An 8,340-nucleotide genomic window follows, 5' to 3' on the forward strand; every position below is an offset into this window, starting at 1 on the left:
GTAGTTAATTCTGCTAGCTGCTAATGCAGCTAGTACGCGGCCGATGCAATTAAGTGCCCGCTGAGCGATTTTAACTTTACAGCGTAATATCAATAACGTTATCAATATTGTGTTGCTATTCCTGAGTGGTGAGCTATCGTTAACCACTGAAATGCATATATAACCCCTAGCTGGGAATGTGTTGTTTTGGTTTACACTGCACTTGACTAACAGTAAGGCATACGGAAATAATTGCTACTGTAGTACGTGAGAAACTGTGAAAATTGTAGCTCCCAGGGAATTAGTCTGAAGAGAAGTGAAGCGAGCATTGGCAGTGAAATGGGCAATTTAAATATAGAATTTACGCCACCACAGTGAACGAGGGTATTTAAGCTGTAAGCAATACTGCCAGGCGAGTTCAGGTATCACTACCCTCGCCATTGATTTTCCATCGACCAACAAATCTAGATGGAGGCGTGGCCGGCCATCGGCACTCACTGCCTGTGTTTTGTTACAGCTACCGTACAACTATTTCTACATAGTAGTACTTCGAAGTATTTAGTATTGTGAACTTTTAAAAACGATTAGTGTTGGACTAGAAGCATAAGAGAACTAACAGAAACCCCGTAATCCCTAAAGTACAGTACAACAATAGACCACCAAACTTGAGACTAAGTTTTTCACCAACCATCGACTATTTTACAATTTGAGAAAGAACGTTTGTTTGTGACTTTATCAAAAGCAAATGATGAAGTCAATTGTTAAAAACACACGCAAACATCTCACCACTTGAACAAGGATCGCCTGACATGTGGTACTGTCTGTCATTGATCAAGGTAAAATTGCATTTGGAAATCACTCGATCATTTCCGATCAGACAACATTTCGTTCGTTGAATATTGAGCAGTCTAGCGAAGTGATTCGTCATCGCATCTAAACTCCTTGAAGAGAATACTTCTCAAAACTGATAGATTAAAACTTGAATAATGCGATAAAGGCCGCCAAGTCCATCAAAATCGATGCTAATATTGGCGCGCAAACGCGTCAGAGAGGCTCCACGAGCCATTCATTTCAAAAAAATTCTTCGATGTCGTCGATGAAACCCCGAAACTACGATCTCTACCTTCAAACTTGTGTTGCGTTGACTAATTGTCACATTCGTTTTTCTTCCTTGCGGGTCGACGACAGCCATGAACGCAACCGGTATTTGAACGCCCTCATGTCTTCGAGTGAAAAGAAGAAAGCCAAGCGTGCCGTTGCAGTTAAAAAACATCGCGAGAAGCGCAAGTTGCGTTTGGGCACGTTTTTGCCGAGTGGTGAAAATGCCTACTTCGATTCGGACACTGAATTTTACCCAAGTAGTGACGATAGTGGAATTTTTGAATAGAAAACGTTCGATTAACAACTTTTTACCAAGTCTTTCACACTTACTAAAGTGCTTTACGATATCACCTCACACAATGGAAACCACTTGGAGCGATTGGAAATGACTGCGTCAGTTACGAAATAGCCAATCACAATGTTTTATACGACACAATTTCGGAAGTCACTTCGTCAATTCCGAATGTGCTGTGCACTGTGTGAGTGACCCAATAATTGGTTGAATGGTCTAATGGATGATTTAACATGAAGGGCAGAAGCAACTCATAACACACTACAGCAGTACAGTACAGTACAGTACAGTACAGTACTAGGTCACCAAGTAACATTAATACTGTACCAGTACTACGCAGCAATACAGTACAGTAGTGGGAACACATCAAGCTTCACTACTTCCAAAAGTCGGGGTGTGTTAATCAAATCGGATGTGCTGGGGAGACTGACTTACGATATGCCCCTCCTTGAGGTACAATGACGACATATAGGCTTGGTTGAAGTCCATATCTTTCAGATTCAGTACAGGTTTCAATTTTGAAATTTTTATGCAATGTTCACTCGCAAATTTCGATGCGCATTGTAAGTAGAAGTAGTACTTCTGTCGAGAGCGTACACAATTTCTCGAGGTAGATTCCTTCAGTATCTACCGAAAGGCAACACTCGCGGGGTTGATAAATAGTGAGATTACAATCGGTACCGGTACGTGAAAATAATTAATTATTACAGCGGATAAAATCTGCCTAACTGTAAGATCTCAATGAAATTCCCTCTGAATCTGAATTTACTAAATGAGAACTTCACGGGTCCTATTAACGTTTATGTTTCTTGGATTTTAGGTAGATGTTTTTCTTATAATGATATTTGAAAATTTGTCATAATATTTCTGAAAAGTTGCAAAAAAGTGTTTCTGACGTTTTTTGTGGCAGTCAGAGTGGCCCTTAGCTTTTTGTTATGTTACCTAAAATAACTTATACTAGTATTGGTTTATTAATATTATGTTAGATTTAATGAAAGAAATTCTGTATTTATAGATGTTGCGAACGTAAACAATCAATTTAAGAGCTTCAATCAATTTAAGATAAAATATACATGAGCCAATGAAAAGACGTGAAATTTCCTTGAGCCAATGAAACGACGCGAAGTAACCTAACCACACAACTTATATGCAAAGAGTTATACCTTATTCAAGATAAAAATACGCGTCCTAAATTGATTGTTAAAACAAGATCAAACTTGCTTGGTTTTTCTTGATTTAGTAAATGGAAATGCATCGAAACCCAATATAATTGATATGAGGTTATTCCCGATTAATTCAGCTTCAATCTCCAAGTTTCAGTGGTCGAAAATGTTGTATGAGCGGGGAGCTTCCCCAGCCGCCTTCCACAGATGAGTCTTAAATTGATTGTTTACGAAAATCGACGAGTTTGACAGCTCGCTGGGTACATGGCATGGTGTATGCCTAAATCACTTGTCCAAGTAGCTATTGATTAAATTGCACTTGTACGTATTTCCGAAAGACTTGGTGAAAATCGAGAATTTGTTATGGTAAAAATATTTCATTAATATAAAACGTTTTTTTAAATATTAATAGTATTCTCGTTTTTATATTTTAAATGTTTGAATAATTGTTAATACATCCGTAAATTTTTTACACGTAGACGAACCCTTGGCTAACTATAATATTATAAAATTAAGAGAATTTTAGCAGGAATGCCTTGTAGCCTCGTGGTCTAGGCTGAGGTACGGGGTTACACTAGGATCGACCATTAGAGTATTGAGTTTGTACTGGTGATCAGACGGCTAGGTTTGTTTCTCCTCGAGGCTAAGATAATGTGGTTCAATCTTTGATATACCTTGACGATAGCCCTTATTGTGTTGCAGCATTCGATGGGCAACAACGTCAAATTCACTACTTTCTTTCACGGAACTATCGGCTTGATTCACACGAACGCAGAAGGAATGTTTTTGGTATCGTTGAATCTACAGGAGAAAAAACCTATATCATATTTTGTCGGAGTAGGACTTGAACATGGGTAAAAATCAATGGACGACGTGATGATACACTGCATCATGGCGCCAGAATCCGCCAGATTATGTGATAATATCACATAATCTACGAACGTAGAGCTTCTATCGTCAAGGCCGCTTGATAAAAATCTTGTACGACGTCGACAATGGAGACGTGAATGAACCCGACCCGTAGCACATTTGCGTCATGCTGTCAGATCGACTTTCTCCTTGTGTGTCCTTCGACTGTGAAGATTTACTGGTACAGTAAAGTGCTATTAGCGTGATTTCAGTACCGCGGCCATGTATCCCTAACCACTAGTACAGTATAATAACGTTATCGTTCTTCTACTACGAGATACTAGTACACTGCACTAGAAGCCCATACTACAGTAGTACTGGATTACTACTACTTCGAAATAGTTCGTACATTACTGGTAGGTAAGTACACTCAGTTGAGTAGTGTCGATATGATACTAACTCTGAGTATTATGAATTTTCTTTATTACTCATAATGCTATTTTGGGAACCGTACCTTCGCTACAAGTACTCACAGTCAAAACAAAATAACTTTTAATGACAAATACTTCGTACTGTAGTACGTATTCCAGTGTAATAGTGATGTTCTTAACAGTACGTAAGTACATACAGACACCAAGTGAATAAAAGTGAGGTGATTTCATTTCGTGTCCGCGCCATTACAGTATTGACAGTGAGTCCAATCCCGACATTTCAGCCACGGTGCTTATGCGTGTAAATCCTACAATCCCAAATTTGATTTATTTTCATTTCTGTAATGAGTTGGTAAACTTTGACCAGCTTTAAACTCGTTACCAGGGGATTATGTTCGTACTAGTAACTACTACTAGTACAGTAGTAGTTCTGTATTTGTAGAAATATTAATTCTAAGACATGTAAGGCATAACGTTAGGGATACGATTAAAACAGTAGCGAAACTGTAGCTCTGAGGGAATTAGTCAGGAACGAAGTGAATCGAACATTGGCGGCAATTGAACATATAGTATTACGTCATCACAGTGAACGAGAGTAATTTTAGGATGAGATTTTATTAAAGCATGGTTTTAGACCTGGATTAGCCAAAAGAGGTGAAAAGCACAATAGTACGTACCGTAGTTCGTAAATCAAAAGTGTCCAGATTTCATAAGTGTCAAGTGGGAATTTCTCTATAACTTTATGCGGTTGTAACGGTAGCAACAAATTAAGAAAGAGAGTTATTATCACACCAAGAACCCTGAAGGAAAAATACCTGCAATTTTCCATGAAATCATTTTTGAGAGGCAACAAGATCGATCTCAATCATTCACTGTACTCCGTCCAATTACTTCACTCCATCCATTTCACAACCATCACATAGCCGCCCAATTCGATTCAATACAACGTTGATGTGGGCATCGTTGGTGTCTTTGAACTGTAAGATTTCGGGATGTGCCGCACTGCTAATATTTATACTTGTAAATTTGAATATCCTTTTAAACACAATCTTCAAGTGCAAAACTCGTGTCTTTTCCGACATCTTGATATTTGTAAGGAGCAAAAAACGATGGCTCTAGTTCAACATGATACAACTGTCCTGTCAAACTTTATATCAATTGCCAAAAGCAGGGGCAACTTTTGATTTACGAACTACGGTAGTATTCAAAATGAACACTCCATTCATTACAGTCCATATACGACTACTTGTATGACACTAATCAGAGTATTGGTACTACCGTAGTATTAATGCTACTAGTATTACGTAAAATAGATAATATTTGTAGTACTTGGAGCCGGACCTTACCATTCAGTAATGTCCATATGATACTACTCTGAGTATTGGTACAACAGTAGTATAAATGCGATTTCGTAAAATAATTAATACTTCAAGTACTACTAGTACTTGTAATACAGGAGCCGTACCTTAGCTACGAGTACAGTACTGTACAGTTGTACTCGCAGTCAAAACAAGTCAGCTTTTGTAAGGTGATTCATGTAATTTCGGACCAGCATGCAATTCCCGGCCAGAAAAAATGGCCAATCACAATCATCCATGGACGATGATTAGACAAAATTACGTACTCTTGTACAGTATCACATACTTGTAAGATTTAATATTCTGCTTGTCCGACATGTAATACAGTTTTATATATATTCCACTTCTAAATTTACTTACTCGAATAATTTATTGATATCATTATTAAGAGGTTCTGAGGATTTTGTAACCCAAATCAGGCACACATTATTCAAGTGATTTACTGGTCGGAAATTAAATTCACACAGGGAAATTTCAATTTTAGAAATTCGACGAGCAATTGACCATGCGATACAAATGATAGCAACCATCAAGCGAATATCACAAGATTCCAGGGAAGCAAGTCAATTAAAAGTTAGTGTGCGTGAGAGGTGTGCACTCATCACTTAGTAAATAGAAATTAGTTTGCGTGAGAGGTGTGTACTCATCACTTAGTACATCGTCGTGATCACATGATGCACAGTTGAACGACCTCTCGTCGTGTACCTGCGTCCTCATGTCCGGCACCGCTGCGGTCGCTGATTCAATCTGCGTGGAGCGTAGATCTCTGACGCCATACTGTAGTGTGTCACTCTTGCGCATCATCATACATGTAGTAGGCTCTACTGATTCAACGACTACCAGGTCGCTACCCCAAACTGCGATCTCTATAGGTGATTGCTTGGTCATGCCATGTTGTTCACTGCAGTGGCAATTTGCAGTACCGTCTTGCGTAGTACGAGTCGGATGCTTATACAAGTCAGACACCTCTAACATTTGATAATATTTGGCCACTCGCAAAAAACGTATTTACACGGGTTTCCTTTGCATCGAATATATACTCTACAAATAAATATAAGATTGATTTATCGAGGAGCTTTTGAGAGGTGCTCGACTGTCATGACCAACCTTACGTGAATCGACGTCATAATAAAGTACCAATGTTAGTACTGGGCTAAGAAGTCCACTAAGCAGCAAAATAGCCTACCGGTAGTTACTAAGAGTGCAAGGCTACAATTGGTATTTGTGAATTGTTCGGATGAAGTACCAACCGAATCGACGAAACACGATTAATTGACGACGCTGAATTGGAGAAGACATACATTATCGGATTAAGCTATGGTGCTAACTTGATATCACAGCTAAACGTGCCCACGTTCTTGCTTACAGTTAGTTACATGTACTGATGGATTTGTCACATCGACCCCATTCGAGATCGTGCTCTTGCAAGACTAGAAATGCTCTTCGTACATAAGTAGATCTCACAACTATTCACACCAAGTTACAAGTGTGTATACATACATACATAAACCAGAACGAAGTGCATTACTGTGGATGCTATGTGTGTACCTGTATACTGAAGTGAGATGTATTGGTTAACGTTACATGTGGTGAGCGACTTTCGACAACCTTGCCGCTAGTCCCCGTGACGGTGTTCACCCACACCCTTACCTTCGTCCACCCGACGTAGCTTCATTTCTGGCGCGCGTGATCGCCCAAGTTGTGCACGTCGAATGTCCATGGTGGTTGATGTAACGCGAACGTTGACCAATAATAGATAAACATAATAGACTTCGTGGTATATAATCATCATCATGTTTGTATGTTCCTTTGTATTTTTATAATCCAAATAAAAGTACGTTGACTTTTGTAAACCTGTATAATTTGGTTTTCGTTTAAAATCCATATTTTCTGAGGTTGGACTTGAACTAACAGGAACCTGATATTGAAAACATTTATGTCTGGAAAATTCAGTGTCTCATAGCACTTTATGCGGATTCGGATACGACACATGTGTCTGACTCGTATTTCGCAAGAAGGTACTGTGTGTAATACACCTCCTCTGCGTGGATGCTATACTAATCTGTGTTACACATTGGTGGAAGCAGCGTGGATACAGTGGAACAGTGGATGCACGGAATAATTTGATGGATGCACAGGAACAAGTTCGAAGATCTGTGATATATCCATGGATAATACGTACTAGTACTTCGAAGTAGTCCGTATTCCAGTGTCATCGTGTTTAAAACACTTCCACTGTTATTACGACCCTAAATACTGTTTCAATGAGGGAATAATGCCATCCGGATACACTTTACTAGCCCATAGCCCTACCTGTATCTTGCGACTCGGTCTTACCCGCCGTGAGTACATATAATACCACAGTAATCCCCTACCGGTAGTAAGAGGTTGGTGTTGGTCAGAGTAGAGTAACAGTATATCCCATATCAACCACCATTTCTGAGAAGTCAAACAGTGGAACTGTTTTAATCAGGAATTTGTACACATGCAGACACCTACAGTAGCAGTAGTTAATACTAGTAAAGGTGAGGTGATTTCATTTCGCTGTCCACCACATTACAGTATTGACAGTCAGTCCAATCCTGACAATTCAGCCAACTGTGCTTATGCGTATAAATCCTACAATCCCAAATTTGATTGATTTTCATTTCTATATGTTGGTAAACGTTGACCAACTTCAAACTTGTTACCAGGGGATTATGTTCGTAACTACTACTAGTACAGTAGTAGTTCTGTATTTGCAGAAATATTAATAACCTTGTGCGTTCCACTCGCATCGTCCAAAATGGCAGCACCGTCATCCACATCGGCATTCAGATCGAAATACTGTTGTACTAGTAAGTACTAACAAAATGACATTGACATGCTACACGGTGCTCTGGTTTACTCCAATTTCATCGATCTACATGTATTTAAATTATCCCCACCTCTACCGATTACAACTCCACGACTAGACCATCGTGTATTGGCGAGATGGGGTCTACAGCACCATATGGTTCACCCATCAGTTCAAAATGAACGAGCTCCTCCAAGTCGGCTTCAGTAAGAAGGTCTTCGATTGAATCGTCAATCAGTAGAGACGAGGAGGGTGGTTCGATGCTAGCTAATTTGATGGAATGTGAGCTGTCCTTGCGGGATCGCTTCCTTGTGATGCACAGGCTCAAGAG

This window comes from Aphanomyces astaci (genome assembly GCF_000520075.1).
Source record: "Aphanomyces astaci strain APO3 unplaced genomic scaffold supercont1.21, whole genome shotgun sequence".
In the NCBI taxonomy this organism is placed as follows: Eukaryota; Oomycota; class Saprolegniomycetes; order Saprolegniales; family Verrucalvaceae; genus Aphanomyces; species Aphanomyces astaci.